This window comes from Monodelphis domestica, chromosome 8, assembly GCF_027887165.1.
Source record: "Monodelphis domestica isolate mMonDom1 chromosome 8, mMonDom1.pri, whole genome shotgun sequence".
Taxonomy (NCBI): Eukaryota; Metazoa; Chordata; class Mammalia; order Didelphimorphia; family Didelphidae; genus Monodelphis; species Monodelphis domestica.
The window spans coordinates 99233912-99248435 of record NC_077234.1 but is presented as its reverse complement, the minus strand read 5'-3'; the positions used below and the strand labels follow the sequence as shown (position 1 = coordinate 99248435).

Genomic DNA, 14524 nt, shown 5'->3' with positions numbered 1-14524 from the left:
ATGTAGGTCTTTGTCTGACCCTAGAACCTTAGTGATATGAATTGAGGAAAGAGGTAGAAAATTCTGAACTGAAAGGCCTTCTAAAATTTTCCTTCATAGTTCTAAATTCTCTTCACAAAGTCACCTTGCTGTGCAAATTTAAATAAAAAGGAGCAGAGAAGTGTATAAGACAGACTTGAAGGACACAGGAAACAAGCAACCTAATGAACACTGCCAAACTGAGAGGTGAGATTGTCTGAAAATCTTCCCTCTCCCTCTTTCTTCCTCTCCTTTGTTCACTTTCATAAATTTTATTTCTATCCTGACATTATCTAAATTATTATTTGAAATTCATTTCAAGCAGGGTAGATAGTGGTTGTGTTTATACATTTTTAACATTTTAATTTCTTTCCTGGGGAAAAAAAAAAAGCACAATGCAATCAATACAACTAAGGGGCTGATGGTTGTGCACTGGATGACTGGAGTAACCAAATGCATAAATTTAATAAGTATTCTCAAAAGCCTGAAGATGCTCTTTTCAACAATACCCATCAGACTTCAATGCAAGTCTTTTTAAAGTGCTAAGATAATTAACTGTCATCATCCACACAAACACCTCTGGGCGGTAGGAAGGTTTGTATTATCTGCATTTGACAAAAGAGGCTGAGTTTCTAGGAAAGGAGGTAAGTTGGCCCAACTGCACTGCGAAATGATGGGCTTAGTCCAATGTCTGACTCATAGTTATTGTTATTGTTTGTCCTTCGTTTTTGAAGAGAATCAATGACATAATGGGTGATGTCTTGACTTGCACATGAATTGGATTTAAGTAAGGCAGGGTTGCACAGTCATCAGCCTCACTCTCTTCCAGTCATTGAAGCCCAGAGGCAAGACAAAAGTCAAAAGACTAGCAATGGCCTGGGATGCAGCAGATGACCTTGGCATCTTCAATGTCAGAAGTGCTAAGCACTCCACAGTGCCTTCTCCCCCTGCCTTCATGACTTGGAACAAACTGCTCTCCTTAGCCCATTCCACCTGGGGAAGTCTTCAGATGTCTAGGATAGACACCTCCCTAATTCACGTACAGCATCTTTTATCCACCACAAGGCTACATCTCAAGGGAGAACTCCAACATCCTTTTTTATTATCATGCAAAACACACTTCCATATTGGCCACTGTTGTAAAAGCACACTCATACAAAACCAAAACTCCCACATAAAACTGTGAATACATTGATGAGGAATATAGTATGCTTTGATCTGCACCCATCCAACTCCAATAGTTCTTTCTCTGGAGGTGGATAGCATTCCCCATCATAAGTCTTTCAGCATTATCCCAGATCATTGCATTACTGAGAGTAGACAAGTTTTCACAGTTGATCATCATACAATATTGCTATTACTATGTACAATGTTCTTCCAGTTCTGCTTATTTCTGCATCAGTTTATATGGATCTTTCCAGCTTTCTCTGAAATCATCTTATCATTTTTATAGCACAATAGTATTCCATCACCAATATACACTGAAATTTGTTCAGCCATTCGCCAATTGATGATGTTACATTCCTTCAATTTCCTATTCTTTGGCACTACAAAGAACCACTGTAAATGACCTCAAACATTCTGATCTCATGCCTTCCTCAACAAACTTCTCTCCAACCACTGGACTCACTGCTTAATGGTTAACATGCTCTTAACATACTTTCATCCTCTTATACTGACAACATGCTAGTTATACAATAAGTAATTTTTTTTCTCATCTTCAACTTGCTAATCCCTCAGGACTTTCTATCTTCTCCCAATGCCTCATTACAGATCTGATATCTACTTTCATTGTGACTTCTACAAGTTCCTTCCCTCCTTAGCATACTCAGTTCCCATGACCAGTTTCTCCACTTCATAAGTGTTCTGCTTCCATGTTTATAAATGCTGAAATTCTTTGCTCAGATCATAAATAATTTTTATCATTCTGCTTTCCCTATGACTTCAGTCTTTCATCTTACTTGTCACCCCCATTTCTCCACCCTTCATTTCTTTCCCAGGTCAAAAAACTTCTGCCCTGACTTTCCTCTTCCCTTTCCTTTCTCAACTACTTGTTGGACCAGATCAACAATACATTATTCTCTCCTCTTGATTCCTTTGCTCCCTAGTCCTCTCAATGATCACTCCTTGACAGGTATCTCTATGTGCCTCCTTGATTCTGATTCATGTACTGCTTGTATAAAGCTAGAGGAAATCACAAAACCATGTCAGTTGTATTCATTATAATGTTATCTAATTGGGATCTACAAGAAAGAACACTATCCACATTCAGAGGAAAAACAATGGGAGTAGAAACACAGAAGAAAAACAACTGCTTGATTACATGGGTCAAGGGGATATGGCTGGGGATGTAGACTCTAAGTGAACATCCTAGTGCAAACATCAACAACATGGAAATAGGTTCTGCTCAAGGACACATGTCATACCCAGTGGAATTGTGAGTCAGCTACAGGAGGGGTGGGGGAAGGGGAGGAGGAATAGAAAATGATTTTTGTAACCAAAGAATAATGTTTGAAATTGACCAAATAAAAATTTAAAAAATTAATTAAAAAAATAAAAAATAATGTTATCTAATCTCAACTGCATCTAGGCAAACATGCTATTCCTCTCCAATCTGGCATCCTACTTTTTAAAGTGGTTGTTCCACACCTTCTTGTCTCTCCTCTAGCCTCCTAAGACATTGGTTTTCTCACACTCTCAGACAAAGGTCTTAACTCATACTTCACTGAAAAAAACAAGTCCTAAGAGCTCCCTATTGTTCCTCATCTTACCATGCCATCATCATGTTGGCATCTTCCTCCATTATCTCCTTCTTTACTCCAGTCTCAGATGAAGTAGTTCTTCTCCTTCCCAAAGCAATTCCTTCTACATGCAGCCTTTATCCCATGCTTTCCCAATATGTTCAACAAATAGGGTCAGTATCATTCTTATTCTCATCTCATCCCCAGCCTCTCCCTAACTATTGGGTCATTCTTTACTGCCTAGTGATAAATCCATGGCTCACTCATTCTTAAAAAATTCTTATTCAATCCTACCATCTCTGATAGCTACAATCTGATATCATTCATCCACTTTGTAGCTAGACTTCCTTAGAAAACAACCTACAAGAGATGCTTTGATTTCTTCTGCTATCATCTAAACAATGCATTTTGGCTTACAACCTCATCATTCAACTGAAACTCACCTCTCCAAAGTTATCAAAGATCTTGTAATTGTCAAATCAACCGGCCATTTCTCAATCCTGAATGTCCTTTTATCTTTCTGCAGCATTTGATACTGTCGATCACTATCTTCTCCTGGATATTCTTCTATCCTTTCTAGGTTTTCATGATATTGCTATTTCCTGTATTCTCCCTATGTGCCCATCTTCTCCTTCTTAGTTGCTTTTGTTGGTTCTTCATCCAAATCAGGAGCTCAAACCGTGGGAATCCCCCCACTCTCTGACCTGGGTCTTCTTCTCTATTCCTTCTGTAATATCTTACTTAGTTTTTTTTCAAATACATGCATGCTTTTAATTGTCAACTCTTTGCAGATGATTCCCAGATCTATATATCCATTCTTAATCTTTCTACTAATCTACAGCCACACATCTCTAATTACCTCTTTGACATCTCAAACTGGTTCTTCTTTAGGAATTTCAAACTCAGCATTTCCAAAATATAATTCACCATTTTTTCCATAAACCCTCCTTTCTTTCAAACTTCTCTATTACTACTAGGGGCAAAGTCAATTCAGGACCCCAAACCTCATAAATTCCTTATTCTTACTCACCCTTCATGTCTAATCCATTGCCAAATCTTGTCATTTCTAAATCACAACATTTCTTCTTTTTTTAAAACCCTAACCTTCTGTCTTGGAATCAATATATCAATACTATGTATTGATTCCAAGGCAAAAGAGTGCTAAGGGCCAGGCAATGGGGATTTAGTGACTTGCCCAGGATGACACAGTAGGAAGTGTCTGATGTCAGATTTGAACCCAGGACCTCCCATCTCTAGACCTGGCTCTCAATACACTGAGCCACCCAACTGTCCCCTACATTTCCTATTTTTTTTAATTTATTTTTCTTGTCCAGATTATATGTAGATACATTTTTAAATAATTGTTTTCTGACATTTTATGATCCATGTTCTCTCCCTCTCTCTCTCTCTCCTCCCCACCTCCAAATCAGCAGACAATATGGTATAGGTTATCCATGTGCTATCATGCAATATGTATATCCATGTTTGTCATGTTGTGAAAAAAGACATATGTCATTTATACAAGAAAAAGACTCATGAAGAAGATAAAGTGAAAAATGGTATACTTCAATCTGCATTCAGTTTCCATCAGTTCCATCAATTCTCCATCAGTTTCTTCTTTGACAGTGGAGAGCCTTATTCATCATGAGTTGTACATCTTTTCTATATGCCCCCTTCTCTCCACTCCAGCAATCACCATCCTAGTTCAGGTCCTCATCATCTCTTATCTGCATTATTGCAATAATTTTCTAACTTGTTTCCCTGACTCAAGTTTCTTTCCTCTCTAATTCATCTTCCTCGTAAGCTGACCAGTTGATTTTCTCTAAAGAGTTGGTATGACCAGGGACAGCTGGGTAGCTCAGTGGATTGACAGCCAAGCCTGTCTGCAATGTTCTGCACTCTCTCTGGCTCCTTTCAATGCTCAGCTCAAATCTCACCCCCTGCAAGAGGCCTTTCCCCATATCAGCCAGTGGCTAATAGCCTCCTTTTTCAGCTTACATTCATCTATATTAGAACAGAAAGATTAATTAGATATCATCCTGTTATTTACTTTTATCTATTGCCTATTCTAATTTCATTATCTATTCTAATTTCTAATTCTAATTATTTACATGTCTCTTTCCCATTCGAAGATATGTTTTCTTTGTATCCTGAGGACTTAGGACAATGCCAAAACATATCATCAGTGCTTAATAAATGCTTGTTGACCACCTGACTGCTCCCACCACTCTTCCACTAAATCACTGGGCAGACTGCTGGGATTGCCTGCCTGTTCTAACATCCTACTCCTACTCCACTGACCAGGCTGAGTTCAGGAGCTCTTTGCCCCACATGATTGAATCCCAAGCTCCTTCCTGCATCATTGCTCTCAGCAACTTGCTTATTGATGGCTCATATTTCTCTTAGTGTTGGTTTGGTCTTTCCCTTTTTCCTGAACTTCATAGAAACTTAAAAGGAAGGGGTAGCTAGGTAGCACAGCGGATAGAGTACCAAGCCTGGAGTTGGAAGACCTGGGTTCAATCTGGCCTCAGAAAGTTTTTAGCTTGGGCAAGTCACTTTGCCCCAATTGCCTAACCCTTACTGATCTTCTATCTTGGAATCAAGACTTAGAATTATTTCTAAAACAAAAATAAAGGTTAAAAAAAACTGTAAAGAGATCATGTAAAGGTTAAAATTTAGGGGAGACTGAGGAAAGATAGAAATTAGTTTCTCTCTGCAAGGACTATTATATTTTATGAGGTTTATTGAAGATTAAAATATAAAGAAAACATAAGTAAGAAAAGCACATGCCTAGGCCCAGAGAGCCTATTCACAACCATTCACATCTTGCCTGCTAGGTGGAGAGCCATGTGTGCTCTGAAAAGGAAGTAAAAGAGGGGAGAGCCTATTCACAATCAGGTTAAATACCCCATCTCGCTCTTGACCCAGGTGAGAATTCAGTGAGATTAGAGGGCATTCTGGGGATGTGGAGCAAGGGCTTCTGGGGATTGAAGTCCTGGATTCAAGTCCATTTTTTACAATCATCCAGGTCCAGGATAATTTCTTTTTTCTTTACTTGAAAATTTTTATTTAATTAATTAATTTAGAATATTTTTCCATGGTTACATGATTCATGTACCTTCCCTCCTCTCCACAACCCCTCTCCCATAGCCAACACACAAGTCCACTGGGTTGTATTCATGTCATTGATAAAGACCTATAATTGCACTAGGGTAATCATTTAGAGTCTACATCTTCAGTCATATTCTAGGATATTTTCAATCAACCCATCAATTAATTACTCAGTGGCCAAGCTTTATTAGTCTTTACTACGGGATATATAGGGTGAGCAGGGAGGACAAACACCTCCAGTGCAAGGACCTGCCAAGACCCTTTGAGGGCTGCTCATCCACCTTTGGTGCTCACCTTTCACTGAACTCTCACCTGTGGTTCCAAAAAGCTATAGCACATCCTGGTAAACCCATCTTGGCAAATGGGGTCATATGGGAAGGGCCTGAAGCTGGCTTTTCTTGTTTGTTTATATTTTTTTATTTAATTAGTCAATTTAGTTAGTCAATTTAGAACATTTTTCCTTGGTTACAAGAATCATATTCTTTCCCTCCCCTCTCTCCTCCCCTTCCCATAGCTGACACACAATTTCACTGGGTTTTACATGTGTCCTTGGTCAAAACCTATTTCCATATTATTGATGTTTGCACTAGGGTGATCATTTAGAGTCTACATCCCCAGCCATATCCTGTAGTCAAGCAGTTGCCTTTCCTCAGTGTTTTTACTCCCACAGTTTTTCCTTTGCATGTGGATAGTGTTTTTTTCCCATAGATCCCTGCAGATTGTGCAGGGACACTGCATTGACACTAATGGAGAAGTTCATTACATTCGACTGTACCACAGTGTATTGGTCTCTGTGTACAATGTTCTCCTGGTTCTGCTCGTCTCATTCTGTATCACTTCCTGGAGTATGTTCCAGTCCCCATGGAACTCTTCCACTTTATTATTCCTTTGAGCACAATAGTATTCCATCACCAACATATACCACAATTTGTTCAGCCATTCCCCAATTAAAGGGCATCCCCTCCTTTTCCAATTTTTGGCCACCACAAAGAGTGCAGCTATGAATATTCTTGTACAAGTCTTTTTCCTTATCTCTTTGGGGTACAAACCCAGCAGTGCTATGGCTGGATCAAAGGGCAGACAGTCTTTTATCACCCTTTGGGCATAGTTCCAAATTGCCCTCCAGAATGGTTGGATCAATTCTCAACTCTACCAGCAATGCATTAATGTCCCAACTTTGCCACATCCCCTCCAGCACTCATTTCTTTCCATTGCTGTCATGTTAGCCAATTTGCTAGGTGTGAGGTGATACCTCAGAGTTGTTTTGATTTGCATCTCTCTGATTATAAGAGATTTAGAACATTTTTTCACGTGCTTATTAATAGTTTTGATTTCTTTATCTGAAAATTGCCTATTCATGTCCCTTGCCCATTCATCAATTGGAGAACAGCTTGATTTTTTGTGCAATTGATTTAGCTCTTTGTAAATTTGAGTAATTAGACCTTTGTCAGACCTTTTTGTTATGAAGATTTTTTCCCAATTTGTTGCTTCCCTTCTAATTTTGGTTGCATTAGTTTTATTTGTACAAAACCTTTTTAATTTAATGTAATCAAAATTATTTATTTTACATTTTGTAATTTTTTTTCTATCTGTTGCTTGGTCTTAAAATCTTTCCTTTCCCAAACATCTGACATGTAGTCTGCATTCACCTAATTTACTTATAGTTTCCTTCTTTATATTCAAGTCATTCACCCATTCTGAGTTTATCTTGGTGTAGGGTGTGAGATGTTGATCCAAACCCAATCTCTCCCATACTGTCTTCCAATTTTCCCAGCAGTTTTTATCAAAGAGTGAATTTTTGTCCTCCATGCTGGGATCTTTGGGTTTATCATAGACTGTCTTGCTGAGGTCACTTACCTTGAGTCTATTCAACTGATCTTCCTTTCTGTCTCTTAGCCAGTACCAAATTGTTTTGATGACCACTGCTTTATAGTATGGTTTGAGATCTGGTACTGCAAGGCCTCCTTCCTTCACACTTTTATCTCATTATTTCCCTGGATATCCTTGATCTTTTGTTCTTCCAAATGAACTTTGGGTTTTTTTTTCTAATTCAGTAAAAAAAGTTTTTTTGGTAGTTCAATGGGTATGGCACCAAATAAGTAAATTAATTTTGGTAGATTGTCATTTTTATTATGTTAGCTCCTTCTGCCCATGAGCAATTAATGTTTTTCCAATTATTTAGATCTAGTTTTAATTGTGAGGAAAGTGTTTTGTAGTTGTGTTCATATAGTTCCTGTATTTGTCTTGGCAGATAGATTCCTAAGTATTTTATATTGTCTAGGGTGATTTTAAATGGAATTTCTCTTTCAAATTCTTGCTACTGAGATGTGTTGGAAATATATAGAAATGTTGATGACTTATGTGGATTTATTTTGTATCCTGCAACTTTGCTAAAGTTGTAGATTATTTCCACTAACTTTTTAGTTGATTCTCTAAGTAGACCATCATGTCATCTGCAAAAAGTGATAACTTGGTCTCCTCCTTGCCTATTTTGATGCCTTCAATTTCTTTTTCTTCTCTAATTGCTACTGCTAGTGTTTCTAGTACGATGTCAAATAATAGAGGTGATAACGGGCATCCTTGTTTCACTCCTGATCTTATTGGGAATGCATCTAGTTTATCCCCATTGCAGATGATATTAGCTGATGGTTTTAGATATATACTGTTTATTATTTTTAGGAATGACCCTTCTATTCCTATGCTTTCTAGTGTTTTTAATAGGAATGGGTGTTGTATTTTATCAAAGGCTTTTTCTGCATCTATTGAGATAATCATATGATTTTTGTTGGTTTGCTTGTTGATATGATCAATTATGTGAATGGTTTTCCTAACATTGAGCCATCCATGCATTCTTGGTATAAATCCCACCTGATCATAATGAATAACCCTCGTGATCACTTGCTGGAGTCTTTTTGCTAGTATTCTTAAGATTTTTACATCTATGTTCATTAAGGAGATTGGTCTATAGTTTTCTTTCTCTGTTTTTGACCTGCCTGGCTTTGGAATCAGTACCATATTTGTGTCATAAAAGTCCTTCTTTGCTTATTCTGTCAAATAGTTTGTATAATATTGAGATTAGTTGTTCTTTGAATGTTTGATAGAATTCATTTGTGAATCCATCTGGTCCTGGGGATTTATTCTTGGGGAGTTCTTTGATGGCTTGTTCAATTTCTTTTTCTGATATGGAGTTATTTAGGTATTCTATTTCTTCTTCTGTTAATCTTAGGGAATTTATATTTTTGTAAATATTCATCCATATCACCTAGATTGCCATATTTATTGCCATATAATTGGACATAATAGTTTTTAATCATTACCTTAATTTTCTCTTCATTAGAGGTGAGGTCTGCCTTTTATCTTTGATACTGTGTATTTTGTTTTCTTCTTTCCCTTTTTAAATTAGATTGACCAGTACTTTGTCTATTTTATTTGTTTTTTTCTAAGTACAGTTTCTAGTCTTATTTACTAAATCAATAGTTCTTTGACTTTTGAGTTTATTAATTTCTCCTTTAATTTTTAGGATCTCTAATTTAGTTTTCATTTGAGGATTTTTAACTTGTTCACTTTCTAGTTTTTTAATTTGCATGCCCAATTCATTGACCTCTACCCTTCCTAATTTGTTAATATATGAACTCAAGGATATAAATTTCCCCCTAAGTACTGCTTTGGCTGCATCCCATAGATTTTGAAGGGGTTGTCTGATAATTGTCATTTTCTTCAATGAAATTATTCATTGTTTCTATGATTTGTTCTTTAACTGATTTTGGAGTATCATTTTTGATTTGCCTCTCCATGTACCCTTACTAATTATTATTTTAATTGCATTGTGATCTGAAAAGATTGCATTTATTATTTCTGCTTTCTTGCACTTGTTTGCAATGTTTTTATGCCCTAGTACATGGTCAGTCTTTGTTAATGTACCATGTGCTGCTGAAAAGGTGTATTCCTTTTTGTCCCTATTTATTTTTCTCCACATATCTACTAACTCTAATTTTCCCAAGATTTCATTCACTTCTCTTACCTCTTTCTTATTTTATTGTTTGCTTTGATTTATCTAGTTCTGATAGAGGAAGGTTCAGGTCTCCCACTAGTATAGATTTTCTATCTATTTCATCCTTGATTTCCACTAGTTTCTCCTTTAGAAATTTGAAAGCTATGCCAATTGGTGCATACATGTTGAGTACTAATATTTCCTCATTGTCTATACTGCCTTTTATCAAGATGTAATTACCTTCCCTATCTCTTTTAACTAGATCTATTTTTACTTTGAGTTTGTCAAATATAATGATTGCAACTCCTACCTTCTTTTTCTCAGTTGATGCCCAATAGATTTTGCTGGCTTTTGAACTCAGGTTTTCCAAACTCCAAGCCCAATTCTTTATCCATTGAGCCACTTTGCTGCTTTGTAGACAAACAGAGGTTAAGTGACTTACTCAAGATCATACAAACTAGTAAGTGTCTGAGTCAGGTCTTCTGGACTCCAGACCCAGGACCCCTATCCACTGAGCCCCCCACCTAATACTATTCAAGGTTAAATATGAAAGCAAAAAAAATCAGATTTAAGAAGAGACCAAATTCCATAAGAAATTAGCTGAGTTTGGGTCAAAACAAGCAACACTAGATCTGAGTAATAACATTTTGGCTAACAATTTATGATGCCCCAAATGCCAGTCGTCATTTGGATTCAGAACATTCCACATGCTCTGCCCTCCCAGTCCTCTGTTGGATGCCCTATGGTGGCATTAGAGCTTTGTGACCTTGAGTAACTCTCTTCATCTCTCTCTGCTTCAGATTTCTCATCTATAATAGGAGATAAGAAATCCTTACCACACAGAGTTGTTATGACAATCAATTGAGATAATGCATATAAAAGAGTTTTATAAACGGTCATTCCTACCCAAATGTGAGGAATGATGATGATGGTGGTGGTGATAGTGGTGAAGATGATAACAACAATGAGGTACCCAAGACTTGGTTGTAGCTGACCTGGTTTTTCCAGGGTACTATTTATCTTATATTCATTCCATCTATTTATTTAATGAATTTAAATCTATGGAAGTGATTATCCATGTGAGCACTTTAATCAATTATCTGTGGTTGATAACTTCCCCAGAACTTAATTAGCAAAGTTGTTCCCTAGCCTAGCAATATCTGATGTCATCATCTAAAAGTCACCTCAGAGAAGACAGCACAATTCATTAAAAATCACTAATGGCTGCAGGGTTTAAAGATGTAAAGTGTTCATTTGGGGAATGAGAAATCAGCATACATTGACTCTTACTGTCCATATTTGTCATGCTCTGTGTACGTGGGATGACTCACGTTGCTGAGGCCCAAGTTTAATTAACATGCTTATGCTGCAATGATATTTCCCATTCCAACAAATTAAATGTTTAAACAGCCAATGCAAACATTTAGATCTAAGTCAAAATTGTTTGCACTCTGCCAGTTTAGGTATTTAATTTATTATAATCCTTTACATAATACATGCCTTGAAAGTCATTTTTTTTGGCATGGAGAAAAGCTATTAGTATTTCATCTGACAATATTTAATCCAAGACAATCAGAATGTGAGATGGAAACTAATTTGGATTGCAGGGAAGGATGATAAATGAGATAATAAAAGAATCCTCATCTGTCCTGACTTCCTCAATTGGCTAGGTGATGATAGTGGCAGGTACCAGTTCTGTGGCTGACCCTTCGGCCCAGAAAGTTTTGCTGTCTTTGAGAGATCGCCCAGGGAGATGAAACAATAATCTAACATGCCTCGTGAACATTTATTTCTTCTAAGGAACTCTCTCCCTTTACCTTGAACTCTTTTTCCCTATGGCAATTTTTAGAGAATACTTTTAGCTAATTCTCAAGAACTTCTCCTTTGTTAGGGGTGAGTCAAAATCAGGAAAGCCCTGGAAAAAATAAAACAGTAAACAAAAGTTCAGTTCGGAGGTCTAGCAGACGGTAATGATGCAGAGAGTAGAGGACTGGATGGTTGAGGGACCAGATGGAGATGTTCCGGTCATTGACCTTCCAAGGTTACAGGAGGCCACAAGGTGGCAGGCCAGTTCTTTAATACTTTGGCCCCTTCACAGACCCCACCCCCCCCACCCCCCACCCTCGGGGAGGCAGGGGAACAAATGGACGGATGTGTCCAAATCTATTTGGGTTTGTGTGTGTATGTTTGCTTCAATAAACACACCTTTTCATCTAATTGTGAATCATATGAAGCTAGAAAAATGCTTGCAATATATCTTACGTGAAAGAAGGATGAGTTGTGGTAGGACACACAGGAAAATGGAGTTGAGCTTTCCAGAAAGAAGGGGGAGGGGGGAACCCAGGTCCACATTGGGTTTAAATACAGTGATGAGGGAAAACCAAGGGAGCTACTTCTTTGCACTTATTTACTTACCTCTGTGTTTAATTGCATTTGGCTCACCACATATGGAGATGGTCAATCAATTTTATTAGACTAGTTCATAGAATCATAGCGTTAGAGTTGGAGAGAATTTAAAGATCATATTCTAGACTCGGGATTTTTAATTTGGCGGCCAATTTCAAGAAGTACATAAATTTGGGGGGGTTGTATTTTTAAATTTTTATTTCATTTGTTTTTATTATTCTTATTTATTGTATATCATTTTATTATGATTTATTATTCCCTTTGTGTTTTGTGCATTTTAAAGCATTATTCTCAGAAGGCATCTGTGGACTTCACCAGACTGTCAGAAGTGTCCTTGACACAAAAAAATAGATTTAAAAAGCCTCTGTTCTAGAGCAAACTCTTCTTTTTACAGATGAGAAAACTGAGGGAGTAACTTCCCCACAGTCACCCAGGTGGTAAAGGGGAACAGGGAAAAGAGCTGGAATTCAAAACCTCTGTCAACCTGCCTCTTAAGTGTTTCTTTACCCATTCAAAGCATTTCTATTGGAGGCAATGAATTCCTCTCCCTGGGTTGGCATTTAGTTTTTATCAACCAGGAGGGTTAATTAAGAAATAAAAAGTCATAAAATTCTTTCCTCCTGAATCTCTACTCTAAGGAGTTTTTCAGGGTTTCTAATGTCTGTGCTATAATTAAAAGTACTATTAGTTGTCTTTATTAAGCAACTATTTTTAAAAATTAAAGCTTTAACATCTGCATGTGTCTGTATCTCTGATTGCTTTTAGTTTTCCCATGATCCTGGGGGAAAGCTTGCGCTCCATTCTTTTAATAGGAATCTGGGTCTTAAATGAATTTAATGCTTCTGAAAAGATGCCAGGTCAATAGAAATGAAATCTATGCTACGATGAGTAATGAAGAAACTTTAAACTGAAATAGATTTACAGAGATTCACCTAATTCATCCCTCCACCTCCATTGGGGACTAGGCTTAAGTGAAATGGATGCCTGCTCTAGTCTTCCAAATCAAGTGTTTTTAACCTTCTTTGTATCTTGAACCTATTTGAGTCTAGTGAAGCCTGTGCGCCCCTTCTCAGAATCATCTTCCTTAAATTCGTAAAATAAAAGACATGGGGCTCACAAAAGAGAGTAATTATCTTGAGAGTTGTCAAAATAGTAAGAAACTCAATTCATAGATCTCCCTTTCCTGGACCCTATCCACAGGCTTCTTGGGAACTCAGGCTACAAACCCCAGCTTCAAATCTTAATGGAAAAAGATTCTCCAATACATATGCAGCTGGCTTTTGTACATGCCCAGGTCACCTAAGCTGGAGGAACCCATGTTAGAGACAGCTGGGAGAAGGTATCCTTTGTTCCCCTGCCACATGGGTAGGAACAGTCTCTCTCCGCTGGCTGCATAGCTGGAACAGGCTGGAATCTTTAACACTACTACTATATTGGTACTCTCTGTCTCGGTCTCTGCCTCTGTCTCTGTCTCTCTCTGTCTCTCTGTCTGTCTCCCCCCCCCCCCCCCCCCCCCCCCGTCTCTTTCTCTCTCCATCTCTCTCTGTCTCTTTGCCTGTCTCTCTCTTTCTCTCTCTCTCTCTCCCTCTGTCTCTCTGTCTCTCTGTCTGTCTCCCCCCCCGTCTCTTTCTCTCTCCATCTCTCTCTGTCTCTTTGCCTGTCTCTCTCTTTCTCTCTCTCTCTCTCCCTCTGTCTCTCTGTCTCTGTCTGTCTGTCTCTCTCTCTGTGTCTCTCTCACTCTCCTTCCCTCTCCATATCTGTCTCTCCTTCCCTCTCCATCTCTAAGTCTCTCTCTCTGTTTCTCTGTCTGTCTCTCAGTCTGTCTGTCTGTCTGTCTCCCCCCTCCCTCTCTTTCTCTCAGTCTCTGTCTCTGTCTGTCTCTGTCTCTCTGTCTCTCTCTCTGTCTCTGTCTCTGCCTATGTCTCTGTCTCTGTCTCTCTGTCTCTCTGTCTCTCTGTCTCTCTCTCTCTCTCTCTGTCTCTCTCTCTCTCTCTCCTTCCCTCTCCATATCTGTCTCTCCTTCCCTCTCCATCTCTGGGTCTCTCTGTTTCTCTGTCTGTCTCTCAGTCTGTCTGCCTGTCTGTCTCTCTCCCCCCTTCCCTCTCTTTCTCTCTGTCTCTGTCTCTCTCTATCTCTGTCTCTCTGTCTCTCTCTCTCTATCTCTCTCTCTCTGTCTCTCTCCTTCCCTCTCTTTCTCTCTGTCTCTGTCTCTCTCTATCTCTGTCTCTCTGTCTCTCTCTCTGTCTCTGTCTCTCTC

At 38.3% G+C, this 14524-nt stretch overlaps 1 non-coding gene across 1 annotated transcript; it reads right to left on the bottom strand.

Moving 5' to 3' along the window:
• Window positions 1-11247: 11247 nt before the first annotated feature.
• On the bottom strand, window positions 11248-11345 carry MIR759 (microRNA mir-759). Its single transcript, NR_035001.1, is given in 1 exon segment — window positions 11248-11345. It is a non-coding gene; the product is annotated as a microRNA mir-759 (primary transcript).
• Between the last annotated feature and the right edge of the window lie 3179 nt (window positions 11346-14524).